Raw genomic sequence first — 27,862 nt, forward strand, 5'->3', positions numbered from 1 at the left:
TTTTGAATGCTTAGAAACCATATGTTTAGTTGATGAACTACATATATTTAATGTATCCTTCATTGCTTCTTTTGTTTTTCCTCTACACATGTGCTGTGGTGTAGATAAATTAGTCGCTCTGCATAAACCAAAACAACCCTCCTTATTAAAATGTTGCACACAAATTACTGGCACAAAATGACTATTTTCACATTTCAAGTATATCCCTTCATTTGTGGTATCTGTACTTGTGCAGCTATACTTGTGCCATTTATCTCCATTAAACATAAATATGTCCAATCCAAAAGCATTTGCTGCAGCCTGAAATTCTGTGTCAGTAGCAGGATTCCCAACATACTTCATTTGTGACTTTGAAATATACTCAGATATTGAAACATAATCTTTTACCACGAACTTCATGTGCTCTTCACCATTGTTTTCCATATACTTCAAAACAGCAAGCCTTATTTTTCTATGACTTTTCTCAGAACCACTGATTACTTCAGATAAAGCCCTAAAGAAACTATTGCTGTCCTCTATAACCTTATTTGTTTTACAAACAACACCTAAATGACCATAAACAGTGTGAACTTTGTTATCCTGCTTCTGAAAGTCAACATTAAATTTATAGCATAAACTTTGTGCAACTCCATTGGAAATGGGACTGAAGCTAAACTGACTTGCGTCATTCAAAACCTCACCATCAGCATGTGTATCTAACACTACTTCATCTGCACAAAATGTGTGATCCTGTGTTTTGTCAAAAAAAAAACTATCCTTACTCTTTAACCTAGTGCTGTATCCTTTGATAACAGATGCACTGATTTTGCAGTAGCCATAACAGGTCTGCAGTTGAGGCTTATGAACACAGACCACTGTCTCATAATGATTCCCATGACGATTTTCTAAATAGATTCCCTTTTCTGACAAAAGCTTGCCATTACAGCCGTATTTTAGCCAACGCTCATCATGAAATGTAAATACATCAACTCCTAAACAATTAGCAGTTGCTTGGATTTCAACTTCTGTAGCCCAGCTGTTAACATTTCTCATTTTAGATTTCTGAATGTAGTCTGCAACTGTTGAATACTCTGATCTTAAAATATTTCTATATATTGCAGCATTCCTCTCCAACTCTTTCACAATGGCAAGTCTTATCTTGCGATGGTGCTTTTGTGTGCCAGTCACAACCTGAGAAATAGCTCTGAAGAAACAGTTCCCATCAGCCACTATACTTTCATTTTTGCATGGAACACCTAACAAACCAACACATGTAGACGCTGGTACACTAATTTTTTCAAACTCCACATTTAACTGTGTGCACAAAGCCTGACAAACCCACTCAGAAATGGGACTAAACACCAGCTTGTTGTTTGTCACTTCACTAACAAATTCAACATCTGAATTCACCTGAGACACATCATACTGTTTTAACTTCTTAGCTTCACTGTGACCCACTGAAATCTTGCGCTTTCTTGTTGCATCATTACATAATAACCCCAAATTATACTCAGAACAACTCAAGGTCTTTCCAGACGTTTTGCAACTCTCTGCCTCTATTAAAGACTCCACGATGATAACATCATTGATGTTTGGTTCATTCTGGATTGAATCACAACTTGATTCTGGTGTAAAGGTTTTGCACGTTTTTTCACAACTGTCTTTGGGTGTGGCACTATCAGACACCATAAGGTACCTAACACAAACACCAGCTACTTCAAAAGGCTTTTGCTTCTGACTCAGGCCCGTTGCCAGCTGGCAGATGTGTCTGACCACATCTTCAAGTGACCTGAAGCACAAAACAACACTTCTTCCCTGCTCACTGACCAAACCCACAGCACTGCGTGCATGAGAATCAACTAGTGCATATTGTCCATTCTCAGAAATGACTGCACATGTACTGCCACACAATGTCAGAAGACATGTATTATACATGGCACAGATCTTTTGCAGCCCAGTCTGCAGGGTAGTGTAGACACCATTCTCAATGAGTTCCCCTTCAAGCACATCAACATCCCCACTGACAAAATCTCCATACTCAAACTCAAAGTTTTGCCCATCAATACAATACTTTTTAGGCAAATCAGGGACACACAACACACTGGATGAGTTGCTTATCATGTTGCAGTCTCTCAAATTGGTGTACAAAAGGTCACCTAAAACTACAACTCTGTCAAGAACTTTTGTCTCCCATGAAAAGACGCTATCAACTTTATGTTTTGCCAGGCTAACCAGACCTATAGCCATACACTGAACTCCTCCATATTTAAATCGATCATCAGCCTGGTGAAATGATCCTCTCACACTCTTTATAATGCAACAGCTATCCTCTGTTCCAACTCCCGTGACAGCATTAACAGTTTCAAGGTTGACAGAAGTGTTATCAACTTTAGCTGTAAGATTCGTGTCAACATCCCTGTCCACAAACACTGCACTGCTCTCCACGTCAACATCAACTTGACCTGCCTGCACAGAAATGCTGCTAACAGCATACCATTGTGCATCTAAAGACGTCTGTAAATTTCTGATGTGAAGCATCAGGTCGTCAAGGCATGTGTTAAAAACAGCCACAGCTGTGCCAATCTCAGATGCCAGCCCAGCTGCATTACGTGTGCCACAATCAACAACAACAAAATAATTCTTGTGATGAATGATGACACTAACTGCAGTGTGAAGATCCAACAGACACATGCCATCCCTCAACAGATGTTCCTGCAGCTTTTCATACAACACAGCCTCCCCTTCCGACAGCCCAAAATCTATGTAAACTGGCGGGCCAATATCAACTTTCCATTTTTGGCCAAACACAGTGTGCTGTCCAATCAGCCTGCAAACGCTATGCTTGCTGCCAATGTCCTGTCTTGCCTTAGCTATATACCTAACTAATTGGCACCCCTCTACACATATATCATCAACATCCTCCGGTTTCCATGTACACACTGGAGCTATCATATGCTTGATTGCAGCCACAACACTGCAGGCAATTAAGGCATTCACATCTGAAGTGGATGGTGCACATTGAACAGCAGTCCCAGCAACAATGGATGCTTGCAACTTCTCTGCACAAATGCAAACATTTGGGTTAGCATTGGACTTACCAGAGGTGATTCTTGGTGTGCGCCGCATGCGAAAACCCTTTTTTCTTGGCATCTACAATAAAAAGAGAAAAAAAATATATTAAACAAACATCCACACTCCAGCTCACATGTTAGTTTGCTCCAAGCATTTACACAAAGGTCAGTGTTTTGTAGTAGCTAATATGTCATTCTTCATAACAGAATTGTTGATATAGGTTACAAGCAAGTCTGGCGCTGAACAGAAATTGTCGCGCTATGCGCCTGTGTTTATTGTGCATAAATACTGAATTGTCCTGACACAATATTGCGTTTCGTTTCTTTTATTACCATGGTACATTAACAAAAACATATACTTTTATTCACAGGATAAAACTTTTTTTTTGTATCACTAATTGCCCAGTACGATTACAGCATACAATATTATTGTCACTGCTACATTTCTGTAATGAACCAGAAAATATTTCCACTACTAATTAATTACCGTTGAGCTTAAAGGTCCTATTAATAAATGGTTAACGAATGTGTATTTATGAAGACGATTTGTGAGACTGGTAAACTTATGATAGGTACGATGGTCTTTCATTCTACACGGTGCATTTCAAGGTCCTGTACCCATCTGTCGGTAAACTAGACCTGGGCTTGTTAAAGTGACCTGAAGTTACTAAAAACTTCATGAATGTATGCACTCACTCCAAGAACCGTATGATTATCAATTTGAGCGTGGTGAAAGTTGGGCTCTCGCTAACTCTTTTGTCCACTCTGTGTGCTCGTAAGGGTCTAACCCTTTCACTCTTTTGATTTTTTTCCTCGTATCTTTTCTTTGACTTTTCATCAAGTTTGTCTTTGTACGGAGCGGTATTGTTCTCCTTCGTTTTTGTACATACCTCTTTTGGGGGGCAAAGTAAAAGCAAGAAGGTATTAGAACCGGAGAATGAACGTTTTGCGGTGCTGCAAATGCTTGCATTTGATGCATTGCTTTAATTGTTTTGCCACTAGTGCCCGGCATGCAATGCATGAAAGTCATGTGGTCTGTCAATCTCTATTATGACTACGAACACTAAAGTAAGGGGGTGGAACATGACCTTCCAGTCATGTTCAAATCAAACCTGACCATTTTAAAACTTAAGACACTCATAAATATTGTCATTTACATTTGATTGCCTAAAGGCTTTATGAGATTCTCCACACTATTAACTTATACAAGTGATGTGGGGGGGGGGGGGGGGGGGGAGTGCATTGAGATTAGAATCTCACCCGCCCTACCATTGACTGAACAAACGACTGAATAGCCCACTGAACGACTACTTAACGACCCACTGAACAATACTGGAGAACATTTTTTAAACCTTCTCTTTCCACTTTTTGCTCTTAACAGGAAGCATCAAAAAACGTCAAAAAACCCTTGTTAAAACCTCAAGCATGTAAGGCTATAGTCAGCATTTTTAACAACTTACCTTGGTTCACACCAAATCCAGCTGTTCTGCTGAAAGTTCACAGCAAGCCTTCTGAAGTATCTGTACGTGATGTCCCTTAGGAAGTTTGATCTCCTAATACAAAAAAGATATTGTACAATTAAACATTATTGACATAAGATCAGAAAAAGGTCATTTTCAGACTGAAACAGAAATAAAGAAACCTTAACCCTAGCAATTAAAATTGTGACAAAGACAAAACCCCACCCATAAATGGCATGGTTTTTTTAATGACCAGTTATGCTCAGGTTAAAATCTATACCTGTGCACCTACCAAAAATAATTAAACATCAGATTCACAAGGCTAAAATAAATGTGAGACAATAACAAAATTTTCTCAATACCTGCATAATTAGCATGATGCAAATTTAACAACTCACAATGAACGCACAACAAATCACAGCTATGTGAAAAATTACAATTATCCTCTTACGCTCTATAGCCACCAGTACTGTGGCTCAAGAGTTATGCAAAAACCTCCATGCAAATATCACGTAGTATCCACAGAAGCCTTATAATTTTAGCTAAATGGTCATATAAACCATTTCTAAAACTACCAAAGACAGCAGAAACAAGCATGATTGAAATAGCAGTTACTAAACTGCTTAAAATCTGCTAAACACACATAAACCAGCCAAAAATGTTCCACACTTCATGTATTTCATTATATTCATGTTGTGCTTTACTTGTAATAAGAAATCAGTGGCTAATTACCCGGCCTAGCTTTCACAGATTTCAGTCTTTCAAAAAAGACCACAAAATGGCTTAATGGCCCAAATTCACTAAAACAGAAAACCAAACCAAAGACTTTTCACCGGTACCCCTCCCACAAACAATAAAAAAATAACTTAAATACAAAGTAAATTCTGTTACTGAAATTTAAAATGTGGTTTTACACCAAAAATAAAATTCAATTTACAACAAATAAAACTTACCAAGAATTGCACAAGGGCAGGGTTTTTCAAAAATAATCTCTTGTGATGTTTGTTATAGTGGTCTAAAATAATGTCCTCGAATCCTCAGAATGTTAAAATCCAAAGCTCTCCTCTTCTCGTTTGCTAAAAGCAAAGTGGCTTACAAACCAGTGGCACAGGTATTTATTGAAATCATGAGGGACATTCAAAAAACTTCAAATGATCCAATCACAGAAGCCAACAGGGGAGGGACTGTCACAAAGTAACCAGTGAAGTTACAATGCAATAAACAGTACTCAACACCTTTTTTCCCTTGAGTAGTTAAAACCTTTATTCAGCAGTACACTAATTTTCATAGCTGTTGTCCACACCCTTGGCTTTGCCAAAAGACACAATTCAATCTTTTGTCTCAGTCTAACCTTTTCAACAGTGTCACTTGCCCCCCCTTGCTTGCCCTTCACACATGAAAACAAAAGACAGCCATTGATAGTCTCTGCCACCAACTGTCTCACCACACCTAATTCTGAATTAACAATTACTCAAAGTGACCTAAAACTTTTGGGTCACTTTAGGTCACAGTCCCAGTGGGTGACAGCATATAAAAGTAAGAAAGCTTAGCAAGTACCTGATGCTGTCAAATCATAAGAAATTAGCAGAAATATCGTAAAACCAAAACAGTCAAATGAAAAAGCAGCATAAGCCAAAGTTCCTTCAGAAGTACAGTATCAGAGAATGGTGAAAGACTGTTGGAATAATTGGCAGTGGATTTTATCGTGTGGTCTCTGTGTTTTTCTGTCAGTTAATCAGGCTGAATCTGCCAAACTGCTAGATCATTGAAAGGCCCACAACGAATAGACACAACGAAGGTTAAATCAATTTGGTAGCAAAAGACTGTTATTTAGCATCTTCATTGATGTCAATGACAAACAAAGAAGAATAGTTCATTCTGGTGAAAAACCAGCACGAGTTATCTACACAAATCTTCCATAGCTCTAAGGATTAACGGCAAGTCTTGTTCCTTACTGTTCATATTGAGCTTCTGTTTAATACATTGGCAGTGCAATAGCATAGTGTTTAGGTTTATATCAACAAAATACAGGAATCTTAATAGAACAACTAGAGAATGAGAAGAATACATAAATATGAAAAAATATATTTCAGCTTCTCCTCTCTGTTGTGTTGCAACATAGCCATTCGACATGGAAAATGAAGTAGCTTTCAAGAAAGAGAAAGCTTGAAAAACTTACAAACACTGACAATCAACTAGTGTACAGCTTTCAAGTGTAATTTATACATTTTAATAGTAATGTCTTTAAAACTATCAGTGACATTGAAAGGAGTTATTAGTTATTATCAAAACATCAAATTGTTCATAAAACATAAGTTCGCTTTTTTTTATTTTAAAGCCAAAATGACACCAGTGACACCACTAGTGTTTTATAAATCTTGATTCATAAACAATTATGTTAGAAACTTATTTCCTATTCACAATACTTGTTATTATTAAACATTTAATGTGAAAAAGTTTCATCCTCCTCTTAGTCTTCATACATCTCTTTTTTTTAAACTTGTAGAGTTGTAGAATTTAAACTAATAACACATATACCATAAGGATGAATAAACAGTCAAAGAAAACCAAAATTTAAAACAGGAACATTTATTATAAAATATTTACACATCTGTCACAACTCTTTGTCTGTCTGACTGGAGTCCTCTGTCACATATGTACAAAACAAACCAAAACAATATTGTTCACAGTTGAGTATTCACAGTATTTATAAAGCAATTGTAAAAGAATTGAGTAGTTAAAATCTTTATTCAGCAGTACACTAATTTCCATAGCTGTTGTCCACACCCTTGGCCTTGCCAAAAGATGGCCTTGCCAAAAGAAACCAAGGTGAGACTCAGTCTCACCTTGGTTTCACAGCCTTACAACTTATTCATTCAACAGTGTGACCTCAAGTTTGCCCCCCCCCCCCCCCCCCCCCGCTTCCCCTTCACACATGAAAACAAAAGACAGCCATTGATAGTCTTTACCACTAACTGTCTCACCACACCTATTTCTGAATTAAAAATTACCCAAAGTGACCTAAAACATGCCACTTTGGGTCAAATGTGAAAAAATATATTAATCTAAGAAAACTTAGCATTATTATAAAACATCTGTCACAAGTCTTCGTCTGTCTGAGTGGTGGCCTCTGTCACATCTGAACAAAACAAAAACAAATAATATTTTTTGACAGTTAGTATTTATAAACAACTTTAACAAATATACATGGGTAAAACAGACATTTGCATATATCTAATCCTTATAAAATCACAAATGAAGAAAACAAAACATGATACTAATCATGGATTTAATATTTTCTCCAAATGATTTATCATAAACTAAAATAAATAATTCGCATTCATGTTTATTTGTATGTAGACAGTCGTTCAATAGTAATTCATAGAGTATTTTTTCTAAGTCCCATTTCTTAAAATAAGACACTGAAGCCAACATTCACTGTTTATACCATCCAAACAATACATTAAGACTTACCATCACGTGCGAATGTAATCGAAGCTTGCAATGCATCCAGCTCCTGGGCAGTGTTATTCAGCATTTCTTTTTCAGCATCCAGCTGTTCTTTTAAAACAGAAATCTTTCTTTCGGCTGCACGCCTGAGCCGCACCTGCCGAACCAAGAGGTCCATTGCCTTGGCATGAAGTTGCAAGCACCTTGTATATAGATCCTCTCTGCTGACCCCTGGGTCCAAGCAGGCATACTGAAATTACAAAATATTTTGGATCATAACAAAATTAGAAAACAGTTATTCGCTTCAATCTATGCTGCCGCTACAATGTAATGTTTGTAGTGCCAGATCACAACAACAGCTGTATAAAAGTCTCAGCTTAACCTTGTGCCATCCTTTAAAAAACTTACGTTGATCACCCTGGGGACCCAAAAAGGCCCCAGTATGGCACAAGGGTTAACAGTGACTTATATGAAAGAGCAAACAAACAAACAAACAAACACAAGAAACACTAAACACAGCATCCTTCCCAGCTCTGTAACAGGTAATGTAGCGTAAAAACAAATTTTTCTACACTATAAATAAAATTTAAGAAATATTTGTTACTTACAGTTGATAGTTGAAATTCTTGACGCAATGATTCAACTTCAGGATCATTAATCCCAGCAAACTTCGTTGGGGAAGCATATGCCATTCTCTATTTATGATAAAGTATGAGGTTAATTAGTTACATTTTACACAACATTCAAACAATATACAAACATGAGAGCATCAAAGAGACTTTACTTACACATAAACATGTAGTTAGTTCACAATAATGATCAGTAATGCAATTACATTCATTCAAAAAACACAAAACATATATATAAATGGTAAATGGCCTGTATTTCTATATCGCTTTACTAGTCCCTAAGGACCCCAAAGCGCTTTACACATCCAGAATGAAGGTGTAAATTAGTCAATGTATGACATTAAGATAATGCTCACCAACTCTTGCTGTCTGCTGCTCAAATTTGCTTAAAGAAAAGGATTGAACGCACAACAAATCACAGCTATGTGAAAAATTACAATTATCCTCTTACGCTCTATAGCCACCAGTACTGTGGCTCAAGAGTTATGCAAAAACCTCCATGCAAATATCACGTAGTATCCACAGAAGCCTTATAATTTTAGCTAAATGGTCATATAAACCATTTCTAAAACTACCAAAGACAGCAGAAACAAGCATGATTGAAATAGCAGTTACTAAACTGCTTAAAATCTGCTAAACACACATAAACCAGCCAAAAATGTTCCACACTTCATGTATTTCATTATATTCATGTTGTGCTTTACTTGTAATAAGAAATCAGTGGCTAATTACCCGGCCTAGCTTTCACAGATTTCAGTCTTTCAAAAAAGACCACAAAATGGCTTAATGGCCCAAATTCACTAAAACAGAAAACCAAACCAAAGACTTTTCACCGGTACCCCTCCCACAAACAATAAAAAAATAACTTAAATACAAAGTAAATTCTGTTACTGAAATTTAAAATGTGGTTTTACACCAAAAATAAAATTCAATTTACAACAAATAAAACTTACCAAGAATTGCACAAGGGCAGGGTTTTTCAAAAATAATATCTTGTGATGTTTGTTATAGTGGTCTAAAATAATGTCCTCGAATCCTCAGAATGTTAAAATCCAAAGCTCTCCTCTTCTCGTTTGCTAAAAGCAAAGTGGCTTACAAACCAGTGGCACAGGTATTTATTGAAATCATGAGGGACATTCAAAAAACTTCAAATGATCTTTTGTCTCAGTCTAACCTTTTCAACAGTGTCACTTGCCCCCCCCCCCCCCCCCCCTTGCTTGCCCTTCACACATGAAAACAAAAGACAGCCATTGATAGTCTCTGCCACCAACTGTCTCACCACACCTAATTCTGAATTAACAATTACCCAAAGTGACCTAAAACTTTTGGGTCACTTTAGGTCACAGTCCCAGTGGGTGACAGCATATAAAAGTAAGAAAGCTTAGCAAGTACCTGATGCTGTCAAATCATAAGAAATTAGCAGAAATATCGTAAAACCAAAACAGTCAAATGAAAAAGCAGCATAAGCCAAAGTTCCTTCAGAAGTACAGTATCAGAGAATGGTGAAAGACTGTTGGAATAATTGGCAGTGGATTTTATCGTGTGGTCTCTGTGTTTTTCTGTCAGTTAATCAGGCTGAATCTGCCAAACTGCTAGATCATTGAAAGGCCCACAACGAATAGACACAACGAAGGTTAAATCAATTTGGTAGCAAAAGACTGTTATTTAGCATCTTCATTGATGTCAATGACAAACAAAGAAGAATAGTTCATTCTGGTGAAAAACCAGCACGAGTTATCTACACAAATCTTCCATAGCTCTAAGGATTAACGGCAAGTCTTGTTCCTTACTGTTCATATTGAGCTTCTGTTTAATACATTGGCAGTGCAATAGCATAGTGTTTAGGTTTATATCAACAAAATACAGGAATCTTAATAGAACAACTAGAGAATGAGAAGAATACATAAATATGAAAAAATATATTTCAGCTTCTCCTCTCTGTTGTGTTGCAACATAGCCATTCGACATGGAAAATGAAGTAGCTTTCAAGAAAGAGAAAGCTTGAAAAACTTACAAACACTGACAATCAACTAGTGTACAGCTTTCAAGTGTAATTTATACATTTTAATAGTAATGTCTTTAAAACTATCAGTGACATTGAAAGGAGTTATTAGTTATTATCAAAACATCAAATTGTTCATAAAACATAAGTTCGCTTTTTTTTATTTTAAAGCCAAAATGACACCAGTGACACCACTAGTGTTTTATAAATCTTGATTCATAAACAATTATGTTAGAAACTTATTTCCTATTCACAATACTTGTTATTATTAAACATTTAATGTGAAAAAGTTTCATCCTCCTCTTAGTCTTCATACATCTCTTTTTTTTAAACTTGTAGAGTTGTAGAATTTAAACTAATAACACATATACCATAAGGATGAATAAACAGTCAAAGAAAACCAAAATTTAAAACAGGAACATTTATTATAAAATATTTACACATCTGTCACAACTCTTTGTCTGTCTGACTGGAGTCCTCTGTCACATATGTACAAAACAAACCAAAACAATATTGTTCACAGTTGAGTATTCACAGTATTTATAAAGCAATTGTAAAAGAATTGAGTAGTTAAAATCTTTATTCAGCAGTACACTAATTTCCATAGCTGTTGTCCACACCCTTGGCCTTGCCAAAAGATGGCCTTGCCAAAAGAAACCAAGGTGAGACTCAGTCTCACCTTGGTTTCACAGCCTTACAACTTATTCATTCAACAGTGTGACCTCAAGTTTGCCCCCCCCCCCCCCCCCCGCTTCCCCTTCACACATGAAAACAAAAGACAGCCATTGATAGTCTTTACCACTAACTGTCTCACCACACCTATTTCTGAATTAAAAATTACCCAAAGTGACCTAAAACATGCCACTTTGGGTCAAATGTGAAAAAATATATTAATCTAAGAAAACTTAGCATTATTATAAAACATCTGTCACAAGTCTTCGTCTGTCTGAGTGGTGGCCTCTGTCACATCTGAACAAAACAAAAACAAATAATATTTTTTGACAGTTAGTATTTATAAACAACTTTAACAAATATACATGGGTAAAACAGACATTTGCATATATCTAATCCTTATAAAATCACAAATGAAGAAAACAAAACATGATACTAATCATGGATTTAATATTTTCTCCAAATGATTTATCATAAACTAAAATAAATAATTCGCATTCATGTTTATTTGTATGTAGACAGTCGTTCAATAGTAATTCATAGAGTATTTTTTCTAAGTCCCATTTCTTAAAATAAGACACTGAAGCCAACATTCACTGTTTATACCATCCAAACAATACATTAAGACTTACCATCACGTGCGAATGTAATCGAAGCTTGCAATGCATCCAGCTCCTGGGCAGTGTTATTCAGCATTTCTTTTTCAGCATCCAGCTGTTCTTTTAAAACAGAAATCTTTCTTTCGGCTGCACGCCTGAGCCGCACCTGCCGAACCAAGAGGTCCATTGCCTTGGCATGAAGTTGCAAGCACCTTGTATATAGATCCTCTCTGCTGACCCCTGGGTCCAAGCAGGCATACTGAAATTACAAAATATTTTGGATCATAACAAAATTAGAAAACAGTTATTCACTTCAATCTATGCTGCCGCTACAATGTAATGTTTGTAGTGCCAGATCACAACAACAGCTGTATAAAAGTCTCAGCTTAACCTTGTGCCATCCTTTAAAAAACTTACGTTGATCACCCTGGGGACCCAAAAAGGCCCCAGTATGGCACAAGGGTTAACAGTGACTTATATGAAAGAGCAAACAAACAAACAAACAAACACAAGAAACACTAAACACAGCATCCTGCCCAGCTCTGTAACAGGTAATGTAGCGTAAAAACAAATTTTTCTACACTATAAATAAAATTTAAGAAATATTTGTTACTTACAGTTGATAGTTGAAATTCTTGACGCAATGATTCAACTTCAGGATCATTAATCCCAGCAAACTTCGTTGGGGAAGCATATGCCATTCTCTATTTATGATAAAGTATGAGGTTAATTAGTTACATTTTACACAACATTCAAACAATATACAAACATGAGAGCATCAAAGAGACTTTACTTACACATAAACATGTAGTTAGTTCACAATAATGATCAGTAATGCAATTACATTCATTCAAAAAACACAAAACATATATATAAATGGTAAATGGCCTGTATTTCTATATCGCTTTACTAGTCCCTAAGGACCCCAAAGCGCTTTACACATCCAGAATGAAGGTGTAAATTAGTCAATGTATGACATTAAGATAATGCTCACCAACTCTTGCTGTCTGCTGCTCAAATTTGCTTAAAGAAAAGGATTGAACGCACAACAAATCACAGCTATGTGAAAAATTACAATTATCCTCTTACGCTCTATAGCCACCAGTACTGTGGCTCAAGAGTTATGCAAAAACCTCCATGCAAATATCACGTAGTATCCACAGAAGCCTTATAATTTTAGCTAAATGGTCATATAAACCATTTCTAAAACTACCAAAGACAGCAGAAACAAGCATGATTGAAATAGCAGTTACTAAACTGCTTAAAATCTGCTAAACACACATAAACCAGCCAAAAATGTTCCACACTTCATGTATTTCATTATATTCATGTTGTGCTTTACTTGTAATAAGAAATCAGTGGCTAATTACCCGGCCTAGCTTTCACAGATTTCAGTCTTTCAAAAAAGACCACAAAATGGCTTAATGGCCCAAATTCACTAAAACAGAAAACCAAACCAAAGACTTTTCACCGGTACCCCTCCCACAAACAATAAAAAAATAACTTAAATACAAAGTAAATTCTGTTACTGAAATTTAAAATGTGGTTTTACACCAAAAATAAAATTCAATTTACAACAAATAAAACTTACCAAGAATTGCACAAGGGCAGGGTTTTTCAAAAATAATATCTTGTGATGTTTGTTATAGTGGTCTAAAATAATGTCCTCGAATCCTCAGAATGTTAAAATCCAAAGCTCTCCTCTTCTCGTTTGCTAAAAGCAAAGTGGCTTACAAACCAGTGGCACAGGTATTTATTGAAATCATGAGGGACATTCAAAAAACTTCAAATGATCTTTTGTCTCAGTCTAACCTTTTCAACAGTGTCACTTGCCCCCCCCCCCGTTCAGGGAAACGGGGTTGTCATGGTGGCACGTGGAGTTTCAATCACTCGCCAAAAAGCAGTAATCTGCTGTCACTCAAAATCAAAATGTCCAATATGTCCCAAAGGTCGCAGGCGTGATGAGACTCAAGCTCGGAAATGTTTGTTATGCCATTTGTCAGTAATGGTTAGAGTGCCACCTAGTGGAACGACTATAATCATGATTGAATGAGATGAAATGTTAGCTGGTGGTTGAATGCATGAATTCCATCAATGTGACATGAGATCGGAGGTGCTGGTTGTAGGTGTTGGGCGTAGCTCGACGCGATGGGGTGCGAGGGACCTCATAACGCTGCTTGCAGCTTTAATTATTATTATTATTAGGGCCCGAGCACTGAGAGTGCGAAGGCCCTATTGTATCTGCTCCGTTTCTTATTATTATTATTATTATTATTATTATTCAGGCGAAACAAGGGCCTTTTTGAGGGCCTAAACATGCTCAAAAACTCATGAAATTTTGCACACATGCCAGGTCTGGTGAAAAATTTTGTATTTTAATGGTTTTACATATGAGCACTGGGAAATGGCTCTACAGCGCCACCTATGCCTTGTTAAATGCAGCCCTACGACCACATCGTTTGAGCTACATGTATGAAATTTGGCACACATGTGTATCATGCCAAGACGAACAAAAAAGTCTGTGGGCCCATTGACGCAAACCCAACAGGAAGTCCGCCATTTGGAAGAGAAGGTGACATTTTGGCTCTAATTTTGCCATTTCCATGCCTCGAGCTTTTGCGAACTCCTCCTTGGGGTTTCATTTCATAACCTTCAAATTTGGACAGTGTCAACTACACCCTTGTGCCATGTTAAATTGCGGAGCTTTTGAGTTTTCACAATACTATGAGGCCGTGGCGCCATGGCGAATTTCGATGACTTGCCATGAAAATCTTATTGCCTCTCATTTTGTCATACATTTTCTGACCTTGACCAAAGTGAACACATATGATAAGGCTCCACCCCTGAACATATTTCAACTGCCATATTTGACACCAGGGACAGCGCCACCTAGTGGGAACAGGAAATGTCATGTTTTACACTTTGGGGTACAGTATAGTGATGGGTGACACCTGCAGCCTCAAATTTCTCCAGGAAAGCCTTAAGGAGTTGGTCCTGGGTTACAGTGAAAACTGTGACTTTTCGCAAAAGGGTGTGACCCCAGCAGCATGGCGAACTTTGATGTCACGCCATGAAGAAACAAATTAGTATAACTCAATGAAATCCAGTCTGATCAGTACCAGACTTTACAGGCATGATGTCAGACCCGCCCTGAACAGATTGACGTGCCCATTGTCGGAAATACGGACAGCGCCACCTAGTGGCAACAGGAAATGTCATGGCTTTAACTTTGTTGTACTGATTTTCACAGGTTGATCGTGGCCACCTCAAAAGCGGTGAATATCACCATCAGTCCCTCGTGATGCTTCAGTGCAAAAATTGTGACTTTAAACTGAACGGCGCACCCTGGTGGCAACGCGGTTCATCATGAAAGATGAAGTGGCTTTTGAGGGGCTTGGAAAGTTTATAGAGGCTTGAAATTTGGCACACACCTCCAAATGGATGAAGGCATTGTTGTTATGTAACCATTTTCCTTGAAAAGCGCAAAATGGCTCCACAGCGCCCCCTACAATATTTCAAAACATCAGCCCCTGCTCTGTGTTTCATCTATGAGTCTGACACTTGGTAAGCTTGTGTAAGATATCAAGGTGTACAAAAAAGTCTCTTGGAGCAATATCCCAAATCCAACAGGAAGTCAGCCATTTTAAAATTAATGTGTAATTTTGATGACATTTTCCCCCCTTTTCAGGCCTCATACTTTGACGAACTCCTCCAAGGGATTTCATCATATTGAAGCATTCTTCAGTGTGTAGAATCTAAAGACCTTTGTGATGTTAAATTGCGAAGCTTTTTACGTTCAGGGAAACGGGGTGGTCATGGCGGCACGTAGAGTTTCAATCACTCGCAAAAAGCAGTAATCTGCTGTCACTAAAAAACACAATGTCCAATCTCTCCCAAAGGTCGCAGGTGTGATGAGACTCGAGCTTGGAAATGTTTGTTATGCTATTTGTCAATAATGGTTAGAGCGCCACCTAGTGGCATGACTATAATCCTGGTTGAATAAGATGAAATGTTAGCTGGTGATTAAAAGCATGAAATCCATCAATGTGACATCACATCGGACGTGCCGGTTTGAGGTGTTGGCAGTGGCTCGACGTGCCGGGGGTGCGAGGGCCCTCATAACGCTGCTTGCAGCTTTAATTAGGGCCCGAGCACTGAGAGTGCGAAGGCCCTATTGTATCTGCTCCGTTTCTTATTATTATTATTATTATTATTATTATTATTATTATTATTATTATTATTATTATTCACCCCAAACAAGGGCCTTTTTGAGGGCCTAAACATGCTCAAAAACTCATGAAATTTTGCACACATGCCAGGTCTGGTGAAAAATTTTGTATTTTAATGGTTTTACATATGAGCACTGGGAAATGGCTCTACAGCGCCACCTATGCCTTGTTAAATGCAGCCCTACGACCACATCGTTTGAGCTACATGTATGAAATTTGGCACACATGTGTATCATGCCAAGACGAACAAAAAAGTCAGTGGGCCCATTGACGCAAACCCAACAGGAAGTCCGCCATTTGGAAGTGAAGCTGACATTTTGGCTCTAATTTTGCCATTTCCATGCCTCGAACTTTAACGAACTCCTCCTTGGGATTTGGTCGTATAAGCTTCATATTTGGTCAGTGCCAACTACACCCTTGTGCCATGTTAAATTGCGGAGCTTTTGAGTTTTCACAATACTATGAGGCCGTGGCGCCATGGCGAATTTCGATGACTCGCCATGAAAATCTTATTGCCTCTCATTTTGTCATACAATTTCTGACCTTGACCAAAGTGAACACATATGATAAGGCTCCAGCCCTGAACATATTTCAACTGCCATATTTGACATCAAGGACAGCGCCACCTAGTGGGAACAGGAAATGTCATGTTTTACACTTTGGGGTACAGTATAGTGATGGGTGACATCTGCAGCCTCAAATTTCTCCAGGAAAGCCTTAAGGAGTTGGTCTTGGGTTACAGTGAAAACTGTGAGTTTTCGCGAAAGGGTGTGACCCCAGCAGCATGGCGAACTTTGATGTCACGCCATGAAGAAAGAAATTAGTATAACTCAATGAAATCCAGTCTGATCAGTACCAGACTTTACAGGCATGATGTCAGACGCGCCCTGAACAGATTGATGTGCCCATTGTCAGGAATATGAAGAGCGCCACCTAGTGGGAACAGGAAATGTCATGTCTTACACTTTGTTGTACTGATTTTCACAGGTTCATTGTGGCCACCTCAAAAGCGGTGAATATCACCATCAGTCCTTCATGATGCTTTAGTGCAAAAATTGTGAGTTTAAACTGAACGGCGCACCCTGGTGGCAACGCTGTTCACCATGAAAAATGAAGTGGCTTTTGAGGGGCTTGGAAAGTTTAAAAAGTCTTGAAATTTGGCGCACACCTCCAATGTGCATAAGGCTTTGTTGTTATGTGATCATTTTCATTGAATAGCGCAAAATGGCTCCACAGCGCCCCCTACGAAATTTCAAAACATCAGCCCCAGCTCTGTGTTTTATGTATGAGTCTTAAACCTGGTAAGCTTATAGGAGATATCAAGATGTACAAAAAAGTCTCTTGGAGCAATATCCCAAATCCAACAGGAAGTCAGCCATTTTAAAATTCATGTGTAATTTTGATGACATTTTCCCCCCTTTTCAGGCCTCATACTTTGACGAACTCCTCCAAGGGATTTCATCAGATTGGACCGATCTGCAGTTTGTGGAATCTAAAGACCTTTGTGATGTTAAATTGCGAAGCTTTTTACGTCCAGGGAAACGGGGTGGTTATGGCGGCACTTAGAGTTTGAATCACTCGCCAAAAAGCAGTAATCTGCTGTCACTCAAAAACACAATGTCCAATCTCTCCCAAACGTCTCAGGTGTGATGAGACTCGAGCTTGGAAGTGTTTGTTATGCCATTTGTACATAATGGTTAGAGCGCCACCTAGTGGAACGACTAACTAATCATGAATGAATGAGTTGAAATGTTAGCTGGTGGTTAAATGCATGAATTCCATCAATGTGACATCAGATCGGACGTGCTGGTTTTAGGTGTTGGGCGTGGCTCGACGCGCCGGGGGTGCGAGGGCCCTCATAACGCTGCTTGCAGCTTTAATTATTATTATTATTATTCAGGCAAAACAAGGGCCTTTTTGAGGGCCTAAACATGCTCAAAAACTCATGAAATTTTGCACACATGCCAGGTCTGGTGAAAAATTTTGTATTTTAATGGTTTTACATATGAGCACTGGGAAATGGCTCTAGAGCGCCACCTATGCCTTGTTAAATGCAGCCCTACGACCACATCGTTTGAGCTACATGTATGAAATTTGGCACACATATGTATCATGCCAAGACGAACAAAAAAGTCTGTGGGCCCATTGACGCAAACCCAACAGGAAGTCCGCCATTTGGAAGAGAAGGTGACATTTTGGCTCTAATTTTGCCATTTCCATGCCTCGAACTTTTGCGAACTCCTCCTTGGGGTTTGATTTCATAACCTTCATATTTGGTCAGTGTCAACTACACCCTTGTGCCATGTTAAATTGCGGAGCTTTTGAGTTTTCACAATACGGTGAGGCCGTGGCGCCATGGCGAATTTCGATGACTCGCCATGAAAATCTTATTGCCTCTCATTTTGTCATACATTTTCTGACCTTGACCAAAGTGAACACATATGATAAGGCTCCACCCCTGAACATATTTCAACTGCCATATTTGACACCAGGTACAGCGCCACCTAGTGGGAACAGGAAATGTCATGTTTTACACTTTGGGGTACAGTATTGTGATGGGTGACATCTGCAGCCTCAAATTTCTCCAGGAAAGCCTTAAGGAGTTGGTCTTGGGTTACAGTGAAAACTGTGACTTTTCACGAAAGGGTGTGACCCCAGCAGCATGGCGAACTTTGATGTCACGCCATGAAGAAACAAATTAGTATAACTCAATGAAATCCAGTCTGATCAGTACCAGACTTTACAGGCATGATGTCAGACCCGCCCTGAACAGATTGATGTGCCCATTGTCGGAAATACGGACAGCGCCACCTAGTGGCAACAGGAAATGTCATGGCTTTAATTTTGTTGTACTGATTTTCACAGGTTCATCGTGGCCACCTCAAAAGCGGTGAATATCACCATCAGTCCCTCGTGATGCTTCAGTGCAAAAATTGTGACTTTAAACTGAACGGCGCACCCTGGTGGCAACGCCGTCCACCATGAAAGATGAAGTGGCTTTTGAGGGGCTTGGAAAGTCTATAGAGGCTTGAAATTTGGCACACACCTCCAATGTGACGAAGGCTTTGTTGTCATGTGATCATTTTCATTGAATATCCCAAAGTGGCTCCACAGCGCCCCCTACAAAATTTCAAAACCACAGCCCCAGCTCTGTGTTTTATGTATGAATCTGAAACCTGGTAGGCTTATAGGAGATATCAAGATGTACAAAAAAGTCTCTTGGAGCAATATCCCAAATCCAACAGGAAGTCAGCCATTTTAAAATTAATGTGTAATTTTGATGACATTTTCCCCCCTTTTCAGGCCTCATACTTTGACGAACTCCTCCAAGGGATTTCATCATATTGAAGCATTCTTCAGTGTGTAGAATCTAAAGACCTTTGTGATGTTAAATTGCGAAGCTTTTTCCGTTCAGGGAAACGGGGTGGTCATGGCGGCACGTAGAGTTTCAATCACTCGCAAAAAGCAGTAATCTGCTGTCACTAAAAAACACAATGTCCAATCTCTCCCAAAGGTCGCAGGTGTGATGAGACTTGAGCTTGGAAATGTTTGTTATGCTATTTGTCAATAATGGTTAGAGCGCCACCTAGTGGCATGACTATAATCCTGGTTGAATAAGATGAAATGTTAGCTGGTGATTAAAAGCATGAAATCCATCAATGTGACATCACATCGGACGTGCCGGTTTGAGGTGTTGGCAGTGGCTCGACGTGCCGGGGGTGCGAGGGCCCTCATAACGCTGCTTGCAGCTTTAATTATTATTAGGGCCCGAGCACCGAGAGTGCGAAGGCCCTATTGTATCTGCTCCGTTTCTTATTATTAGGGCCCGAGCACTGAGAGTGCGAAGGCCCTATTGTATCTGCTCCGTTTCTTATTATTAGGGCCCGAGCACTGAGAGTGCGAAGGCCCTATTGTATCTGCTCCGTTTCTTATTATTAGGGCCCGAGCACCGAGAGTGCGAAGGCCCTATTGTATCTGCTCCGTTTCTTATTAGGGCCCGAGCACTGATAGTGCGAAGGCCCTATTGTAATTGCTCTGTTTATTATTATTATTATTATTATTATTATTATTATTCCGGCAAATGAATTGGCCGTTTGAGGGCCTAAACATGCTCGAAAACTCATGAAATTTTGCACACGCGTCAGGTCTGGTGAAAATTTACGTATTTTAATGTTCTCAGACATGGCCAGGGAAAATTAGCTCAGTAGCGCCACCTAGAAAAATGAAAAACGCGAGCCCCCGGTATGGGTATGACCTACATGTTTGAAAGTCGGTACACCTATATAACGTTCAGAGTCGAACAAAAAAGTCTATTATGGCAATGTCCTAAACCCAACAGGAAGTCCGCCATTTTGGATTGAAGGTGACATTTTGGCTCTGATTTTACCGTTTCCATGCCTCGAACTTTAACGAACTCCTCCTTGGGGTTTGATTTCATAACCTTCAAATTTGGACAGTGTCAACTACACCCTTGTGCCATGTTAAATTGCGGAGCTTTTGAGTTTTCACAATAGTATGAGGCCGTGGCACCATGGCGAATTTTGATGACTCGCCATGAAAATCTTATTGCCTCTCATTCTGTCATACATGTTCCGATCTGGACCAAAGAGCACACATATGATAAGGCTCCACCCCTGAACATATTTCAACTGCCATATTTGACATCAAGGACAGCGCCACCTAGTGGGAACAGGAAATGTCATGTTTTACACTTTGGGGTACAGTATAGTGATGGGTGACATCTGCAGCCTCAAATTTCTCCAGGAAAGCCTTAAGGAGTTGGTCTTGGGTTACAGTGAAAACTGTGACTTTTCGCGAAAGGGTGTGACCCCAGCAGCATGGCGAACTTTGATGTCACGCCATGAAGAAACAAATTAGTATAACTCAATGAAATCCAGTCTGATCAGTACCAGACTTTACAGGCATGATGTCAGACGCGCCCTGAACAGATTGATGTGCCCATTGTCGGAAATACGGACAGCGCCACCTAGTGGCAACAGGAAATGTCATGGCTTTAATTTTGTTGTACTGATTTTCACAGGTTGATCGTGGCCACCTCAAAAGCGGTGAATATCAACATCAGTCCCTCGTGATGCTTCAGTGCAAAAATTGTGACTTTAAACTGAACGGCGCACCCTGGTGGCAACGCTGTTCAACATGAAAGATGAAGTGGCTTTTGAGGGGCTTGGAAAGAATATAGAGGCTTTAAATTTAGCACACACCTCCAAATGGATGAAGGCTTTGTTGTCATGTGATCATTTTCATTAAATAGTGCGAAGTGGCTCCACAGCGCCCCCTACAAACTTTCAAAACCACAGCCCCTGCTCTGTGTTTTATGTATGAGTCTGAAACCTGGTAAGCTTATAGGAGATATCAAGATGTACAAAAAAGTCTCTTGGAGCAATATCCCAAATCCAACAGGAAGTCAGCCATTTTAAAATGAATGTGCAATTTTGGCAACATTTTGCCCTCTTTCCAGGCACCCTTCTTTGACGAACTCCTCCAAGGGATTTCATCAGATTGAACCAATCTCCAGTGTGAGGAATCTAAAGACCTTTGTGATGTTAAATTGCGAAGGTTTTTACGTTCAGGGAAACGGGGTTGTCATGGCGGCACGTGGAGTTTCAATCACTCGCCAAAAAGCAGTAATCTGCTGTCACTCAAAGACACAATGTCCAATCTCTCCAAAAGCTCATAGGAGTGATGAGACTCGAGCTCAGAAATGTTTATTATGTCATTTGTACATAATGGTTAGAGCGCCACCTAGTGGAACGACTAACTAATCATGAATGAATGAGTTGAAATGTTAGCTGGTGGTTAAATGCATGAATTCCATCAATGTGACATCAGATCCGAGGTGCTGGTTGTAGGTGTTGGGCGTAGCTCGACGCGATGGGGTGCGAGGGCCCTCATAACGCTGCTTGCAGCTTTAATTATTATTAGGGCCCGAGCACTGAGAGTGCGAAGGCCCTATTGTATCTGCTCCGTTTCTTATTATTATTATTATTATTATTATTATTATTATTATTATTATTATTATTATTATTCACCCCAAACAAGGGCCTTTTTGAGGGCCTAAACATGCTCAAAAACTCATGAAATTTTGCACACATGCCAGGTCTGGTGAAAAATTTTGTATTTTAATGGTTTTACATATGAGCACTGGGAAATGGCTCTACAGCGCCACCTATGCCTTGTTAAATGCAGCCCTACGACCACATCGTTTGAGCTACATGTATGAAATTTGGCACACATGTGTATCATGCCAAGACGAACAAAAAAGTCTGTGGGCCCATTGACGCAAACCCAACAGGAAGTCCGCCATTTGGAAGAGAAGGTGACATTTTGGCTCTAATTTTGCCATTTCCATGCCTCGAACTTTAACGAACTCCTCCTTGGGATTTGGTCCTATAAGCTTCAAATTTGGACAGTGTCAACTACACCCTTGTGCCATGTTAAATTGCGGAGCTTTTGAGTTTTCACAATAGTATGAGGCCGTGGCGCCATGGCGAATTTTGATGACTCGCCATGAAAATCTTATTGCCTCTCATTCTGTCATACATGTTCCGATCTGGACCAAAGAGCACACATATGATAAGGCTCCACCCCTGAACATATTTCAACTGCCATATTTGACATCAAGGACAGCGCCACCTAGTGGGAACAGGAAATGTCATGTTTTACACTTTGGGGTACAGTATTGTGATGGGTGACATCTGCAGCCTCAAATTTCTCCAGGAAAGCCTTAAGGAGTTGGTCTTGGGTTACAGTGAAAACTGTGACTTTTCACGAAAGGGTGTGACCCCAGCAGCATGGCGAACTTTGATGTCACGCCATGAAGAAACAAGTTAGTATAACTCAATGAAATCCAGTCTGATCAGTACCAGACTTTACAGGCATGATGTCAGACCCGCCCTGAACAGATTGATATGCCCATTGTCGGAAATACGGACAGCGCCACCTAGTGGCAACAGGAAATGTCATGGCTTTAACTTTGTTGTACTGATTTTCACAGGTTGATCGTGGCCACCTCAAAAGCGGTGAATATCACCATCAGTCCCTCGTGATGCTTCAGTGCAAAAATTGTGACTTTAAACTGAACGGCGCACCCTGGTGGCAACGCGGTTCATCATGAAAGATGAAGTGGCTTTTGAGGGGCTTGGAAAGTTTATAGAGGCTTGAAATTTGGCACACACCTCCAAATGGATGAAGGCATTGTTGTTATGTAACCATTTTCCTTGAATAGCGCAAAATGGCTCCACAGCGCCCCCTACAATATTTCAAAACATCAGCCCCTGCTCTGTGTTTCATCTATGAGTCTGACACTTGGTAAGCTTGTGTAAGATATCAAGATGTACAAAAAAGTCTCTTGGAGCAATATCCCAAATCCAACAGGAAGTCAGCCATTTTAAAATTAATGTGTAATTTTGATGACATTTTCCCCCCTTTTCAGGCCTCATACTTTGACGAACTCCTCCAAGGGATTTCATCATATTGAAGCATTCTTCAGTGTGTAGACTCTAAAGACCTTTGTGATGTTAAATTGCGAAGCTTTTTCCGTTCAGGGAAACGGGGTGGTCATGGCGGCACGTAGAGTTTCAATCACTCGCAAAAAGCAGTAATCTGCTGTCACTAAAAAACACAATGTCCAATCTCTCCCAAAGGTCGCAGGTGTGATGAGACTCGAGCTTGGAAATGTTTGTTCTGCTATTTGTCAATAATGGTTAGAGCGCCACCTAGTGGCATGACTATAATCCTGGTTGAATAAGATGAAATGTTAGCTGGTGATTAAAAGCATGAAATCCATCAATGTGACATCACATCGGACGTGCCGGTTTGAGGTGTTGGCAGTGGCTCGACGTGCCGGGGGTGCGAGGGCCCTCATAACGCTGCTTGCAGCTTTAATTATTATTATTATTATTCACCCCAAACAAGGGCCTTTTTGAGGGCCTAAACATGCTCAAAAACTCTTGAAATTTTGCACACATGCCAGGTTTGGTGAAAAATTTTGTATTTTAATGGTTTTACATATGAGCACTGGGAAATGGCTCTACAGCGCCACCTATGCCTTGTTAAATGCAGCCCTACGACCACATCGTTTGAGCTACATGTATGAAATTTGGCACACATGTGTATCATGCCAAGACGAACAAAAAAGTCAGTGGGCCCATTGACGCAAACCCAACAGGAAGTCCGCCATTTGGAAGAGAAGGTGACATTTTGGCTCTAATTTTGCCATTTCCATGCCTCGAACTTTAACGAACTCCTCCTTGGGATTTGGTCCTATAAGCTTCAAATTTGGACAGTGTCAACTACACCCTTGTGCCATGTTAAATTGCGGAGCTTTTGAGTTTTCACAATACTATGAGGCCGTGGCGCCATGGCGAATTTCGATGACTCGCCATGAAAATCTTATTTCCTCTCATTCTGTCATACATGTTCCGATCTGGACCAAAGAGCACACATATGATAAGGCTCCACCCCTGAACATATTTCAACTGCCATATTTGACATCAAGGACAGCGCCACCTAGTGGGAACAGGAAATGTCATGTTTTACACTTTGGGGTACAGTATAGTGAAGGGTGACATCTGCAGCCTCAAATTTCTCCAGAAAACCCTTAAGGAGTTGGTCTTGGGTTACAGTGAAAACTGTGACTTTTCGCAAAAGGGTGTGACCCCAGCAGCATGGCGAACTTTGATGTCACGCCATGAAGAAACAAATTAGTATAACTCCATGAAATCCAGTCTGATCAGTACCAGACTTTACAGGCATGAAGTCAGACCCGCCCTGAACAGATTGATGTGCCCATTGTCGGGAATACGGACAGCGCCACCTAGTGGGAACAGGAAATGTCATGGCTTTAATTTTGTTGTACTGATTTTCACAGGTTCATCGTGGCCACCTCAAAAGCGGTGAATATCACCATCAGTCCCTTGTGATGCTTCAGTGCAAAAATTGTGACTTTAAACTGAACGCCGCACCCTGGTGGCAACGCAGTTCACCATGAAAGATGAAGTGGCTTTTGAGGGGCTTGGAAAGTTTAAAAAGTCTTGAAATTTGGCGCACACCTCCAATGTGGTTAAGGCTTTGTTGTTATGTGATCATTTTCATTGAATATCCCAAAATGGCTCCACAGCGCCCCCTACAAAATTTCAAAATCACAGCCCCTGCTCTGTGTTTTATGTATGAGTCTGAAACCTGGTAAGCTTATAGGAGATATCAAGATGTACAAAAAAGTCTCTTGGAGCAATATCCCAAATCCAACAGGAAGTCAGCCATTTTAAAATTAATGTGCAATTTTGGCAACATTTTCCCCTCTTTTCAGGCATCGTTCTTTGACGAACTCCTCCAAGGGATTTCATCATATTGCACTATTCTTCAGTGTGTGGAATCCAAAGACCTTTGTGTTGTTAAATTGCGAAGCTTTTTACGTTCAGGGAAACGGGGTGGTTATGGCGGCACGTAGACTCTCAATCACTCGCCAAAACGCAGTAATCTGCTGTTACTCAAAAACACAATGTCCAATCTCACCCAAAGGTCGCAGGCATAATGAGACTCGAGTTCGGAAATGTTTGTTATGCCATTTGTACATAATGGTTAGAGTGCCACCTAGTGGAACGACTAGCTAATCATGAATGAATGAGTTGAAATGTTAGCTGGTGGTTAAATGCATGAATTCCATCAATGTGACATCGATCGGACGTGCTGGTTTTAGGTGTTGGGCGTGGCTCGACGCGCCGGGGGTGCGAGGGCCCTCATAACGCTGCTTGCAGCTTTAATTATTATTATTATTATTATTCACCCCAAACAAGGGCCTTTTTGAGGGCCTAAACATGCTCAAAAACTCATGAAATTTTGCACACATGCCAGGTTTGGTGAAAAATTTTGTATTTTAATGGTTTTACATATGAGCACTGGGAAATGGCTCTACAGCGCCACCTATGCCTTGTTAAATGCAGCCCTACGACCACATCGTTTGAGCTACATGTATGAAATTTGGCACACATGTGTATCATGCCAAGACGAACAAAAAAGTCAGTGGGCCCATTGACGCAAACCCAACAGGAAGTCCGCCATTTGGAAGAGAAGGTGACATTTTGGCTCTAATTTTGCCATTTCCATGCCTCGAACTTTAACGAACTCCTCCTTGGGATTTGGTCCTATAAGCTTCAAATTTGGACAGTGTCAACTACACCCTTGTGCCATGTTAAATTGCGGAGCTTTTGAGTTTTCACAATACTATGAGGCCGTGGCGCCATGGCGAATTTTGATGACTCGCCATGAAAATCTTATTGCCTCTCATTCTGTCATACATGTTCCGATCTGGACCAAAGAGCACACATATGATAAGGCTCCACCCCTGAACATATTTCAACTGCCATATTTGACATCAAGGACAGCGCCACCTAGTGGGAACAGGAAATATCATGTTTTACACTTTGGGGTACAGTATTGTGATGGGTGACATCTGCAGCCTCAAATTTCTCCAGGAAAGCCTTAAGGAGTTGGTCTTGGGTTACAGTGAAAACTGTGACTTTTCACGAAAGGGTGTGACCCCAGCAGCATGGCGAACTTTGATGTCACGCCATGAAGAAACAAATTAGTATAACTCAATGAAATCCAGTCTGATCAGTACCAGACTTTACAGGCATGATGTCAGACCCGCCCTGAACAGATTGATATGCCCATTGTCGGAAATACGGACAGCGCCACCTAGTGGCAACAGGAAATGTCATGGCTTTAACTTTGTTGTACTGATTTTCACAGGTTGATCGTGGCCACCTCAAAAGCGGTGAATATCACCATCAGTCCCTCGTGATGCTTCAGTGCAAAAATTGTGACTTTAAACTGAACGGCGCACCCTGGTGGCAACGCGGTTCATCATGAAAGATGAAGTGGCTTTTGAGGGGCTTGGAAAGTTTATAGAGGCTTGAAATTTGGCACACACCTCCAAATGGATGAAGGCATTGTTGTTATGTAACCATTTTCCTTGAATAGCGCAAAATGGCTCCACAGCGCCCCCTACAATATTTCAAAACATCAGCCCCTGCTCTGTGTTTCATCTATGAGTCTGACACTTGGAAAGCTTGTGTAAGATATCAAGATGTACAAAAAAGTCTCTTGGAGCAATATCCCAAATCCAACAGGAAGTCAGCTATTTTAAAATTAATGTGTAATTTTGATGACATTTTCCCCCCTTTTCAGGCCTCATACTTTGACGAACTCCTCCAAGGGATTTCATCATATTGAAGCATTCTTCAGTGTGTAGAATCTAAAGACCTTTGTGATGTTAAATTGCGAAGCTTTTTCCGTTCAGGGAAACGGGGTGGTCATGGCAGCACGTAGAGTTTCAATCACTCGCAAAAAGCAGTAATCTGCTGTCACTAAAAAACACAATGTCCAATCTCTCCCAAAGGTCGCAGGTGTGATGAGACTCGAGCTTGGAAATGTTTGTTATGCTATTTGTCAATAATGGTTAGAGCGCCACCTAGTGGCATGACTATAATCCTGGTTGAATAAGATGAAATGTTAGCTGGTGATTAAAAGCATGAAATCCATCAATGTGACATCACATCGGACGTGCCGGTTTGAGGTGTTGGCAGTGGCTCGACGTGCCGGGGGTGCGAGGGCCCTCATAACGCTGCTTGCAGCTTTAATTAGGGCCCGAGCACTGAGAGTGCGAAGGCCCTATTGTATCTGCTCCGTTTCTTATTATTATTATTATTATTATTATTATTATTATTATTATTATTATTATTATTATTCAC

At 40.0% G+C, this 27,862-nt stretch overlaps 3 long non-coding RNA genes across 3 annotated transcripts in view; 1 reads left to right on the forward strand and 2 right to left on the reverse strand.

The window, feature by feature from the left end:
- The window catches only part of LOC147324793 (uncharacterized), a 134,075-nt gene that overhangs the window by 76,135 nt on the left and 30,078 nt on the right, over positions 1-27,862 (forward strand). The window lies entirely within an intron of this gene.
- Positions 7,441-9,783, reverse strand: LOC147324797 (uncharacterized). Its single transcript, XR_015130552.1, has 3 exons — positions 8,569-9,783; positions 7,985-8,210; positions 7,441-7,649 (listed from the first exon to the last, which is right to left on the reverse strand). It is a non-coding gene; the product is annotated as an uncharacterized LOC147324797 (long non-coding RNA).
- LOC147324798 (uncharacterized) lies at positions 11,352-13,694 on the reverse strand. Its single transcript, XR_015130553.1, has 3 exons — positions 12,480-13,694; positions 11,896-12,121; positions 11,352-11,560 (listed from the first exon to the last, which is right to left on the reverse strand). It is a non-coding gene; the product is annotated as an uncharacterized LOC147324798 (long non-coding RNA).

Source organism: Aulonocara sp. 'chitande type north' Nkhata Bay, linkage group LG7, assembly GCF_057382095.1.
Source record: "Aulonocara sp. 'chitande type north' Nkhata Bay isolate Kocher_YH1m ecotype deep benthic linkage group LG7, A_spYH_male_GT1.1, whole genome shotgun sequence".
Classification (NCBI taxonomy): Eukaryota; Metazoa; Chordata; class Actinopteri; order Cichliformes; family Cichlidae; genus Aulonocara; species Aulonocara sp. 'chitande type north' Nkhata Bay.